Source organism: Jaculus jaculus, chromosome 17 (genome assembly GCF_020740685.1).
Source record: "Jaculus jaculus isolate mJacJac1 chromosome 17, mJacJac1.mat.Y.cur, whole genome shotgun sequence".
NCBI classification, from domain to species: Eukaryota; Metazoa; Chordata; class Mammalia; order Rodentia; family Dipodidae; genus Jaculus; species Jaculus jaculus.
The window spans coordinates 66,106,760-66,109,270 of record NC_059118.1 but is presented as its reverse complement, the minus strand read 5'-3'; positions in this window follow the sequence as shown (position 1 = coordinate 66,109,270).

Here is a 2,511-nt window from a genome sequence, read left to right as displayed (position 1 = left end):
TTCCTCATAAACTTAGGTGTTGTGAATGCAGGTTCCCAGCTGATGGAGATTTGGGAATTAGCACCCCCAGGAGGCAGTGTGTTGTTGGGGGCGGGCTTATGGGTGTTATAGCCAGTGTCCCCTTGTCGGTGTTTGGCACACTCTCCTGTTGCTATGGTCCACCCTCTGCTCATGCCATCGTTTTCCCTGCCATCAAGGAGCTCCCCGTCAAGTCTGCAAGCCAAAATAAACCGGTTTCCCCACAAGCTGCTCTTGGTTGGGTGGTTTCTACCAGCAATGCGAACCTGACTGCAACACGGTCCTTCAGCAACGAGGCAGAAATCACAAACCAAATATTGGAAGATAGGACAATGGCCCTTGAGTGACCAGGTGACAGACAGATGACCAAGGCAAGGTTGGGAGAAGTGGAAATACTCCAGGAGAAGAAATTCCTGCTGGGGCATCTGTAGTGGCCTTAAGACTGACCCATATCACTTGGGTCCATGGGAACGTGCTATTCTCTTGGAGCCAGAGGGGGGTGTTGGGAAAGTCCGTGGGTTTCCGGTCGAGGGCATCTCTTGCTGAGCGTACCTCATTTCCTGTTCCTGCCAGCCACTCACGGATCTTCTCACGTGAAGTGACTGGTCTAAATCTTCTCTTTTTAAAATTTCCTTTGTCTTATAAACTCTCCATGCAAATTCTCCGTCTGGTGTAAGCATGGCAGATGTTTCCTCCCAGACTGTGACTTGCCTTGTGTTATTTCATGATGTCTTTTGGAAAACAAAAAGTTTTAGTATTTGTTGAAGACCAGTTCACAGTTCTTAAAAGGAGTTTGTATATTTTGTGTTCTAAAAATCCTTTGTGTAGCCCAAGGTTGCAAAATTTTCTCCTATATTTTCTTATAGGACTTATATAACTTTAAGTTGATTGATGATTTTGATTTTGTTTAATATTTATTGATTTTTTATTTTTCTGTCTTGCTATTCTCAAAAATGTTTTATTATTATTTTCTATTGAATTCTTTTGAATTTCATTAAAAATGACTTAACCACATGTATGGTTACATTTCTGAACCCTACATTGCTCCACTTATGTGTGTCTGCTAAAAATGGAACCCTTATTGTATTTATAGTACGTTCTGGAACGAGATAGGCTAGGTCATCCACCTTTGATCGCTTGTTTTAAAGATGGATTTATAGGACTGCGGAGGTTGCTCAGTGGTTAAAGGTATTTGCTTGGAAGCCTGTTGGCCCAAGTTTGATTCCCCAGTACCTATATAAAGTTGGATGCGAAATGGCACACGCTCCTGTCATCCCAAGGCACCTGTGGCAATGGTATGCAGAGCTAGGACAATTTGGACTTGTGGGCCAGCCAGACTAGCTCATACCGAGTGGCAAAAATTATAAGGGAGATTCTGTCTCAAGCAGAAGTGGAAGGAAAGGACAAGCACCCTGAGGTTGTCCTCAGACCTCCACATGTGCACCATGGCACACCTGCACACACACACACCATCTACATTCACACATAATAAAAATGACTTCATGACACTATGTTCTTTGCTTTTCTATAAAAAATTAAAACCTAAAAAGATGTGGAACCAATTTCTATGACACAATCAACTAGATTTTAGTTGACTCTACAGACCAATTGTAATATGATTTTCCTAGTTCACAAAGCTCACCTCTCCATCTCTTTAGGTCTTTCGTTTCTCCACAGCAACATTTTATAGTTTTCAGTATAGAAGTTTTGGATACCTTTTATGCTTGATACTTACAGCACTATTCTATATAAAAATTAAAAGAATGCAAGTTATTTTTATTAATGTTAGACACTGCAATGTGTCAATTAACTTGCTAGTCCTAGTAGGTATTTTTAGATTTTCTGTCTGTCCCTTGCTGATGACACTGAACATGAGGCATGGACAATTTTGGTGTACATTACTATTGACGATAGCTACAGTTTCACTCCTTCATCTCTAGAGCTTTTTCCTTCTATGACAAAAATTTTGTGTCCATTGATTAGCACCTTCCCCATCTCCCGATTGCAGCCCCTACAAATTACCATTTTACTCTGATTTTATGAATTTGACTATTTATATGTTTCACTTAAGTGGAAACACAGCCTCTCTGTGACTGGCTCATTTCATTTGGTATAACGCCCACGGGGTGCAGAATTTCCATCTTCTTAAATGTTGAATAGCATGCCTCCACATGCATTGGCCACATTTTTATTTACTGTCAGTCAGTGGACACTCTCACTCCTACTCTATGTAAGCAGCTAAGCCGGGATAGTTTATAACTTCTTTTCCAATTTTTATTCATTTCCCCCTCTTCTTTCTTTCTACAATGGTTAAGATTCCCAGTACAATGTTGAATTAAGGAGTCACAAGCATAAAACCAGGAATGGTGTGTTACAACCCAAGGCTAGGAAGGCTGAGACGGATGACTTCCCAAATCAGTGAGAGATCGGGTCTCTGACAGTGGCCTTTGGCCTCTACATGCACACATGTGCCCTTTGACACATGCACAACAT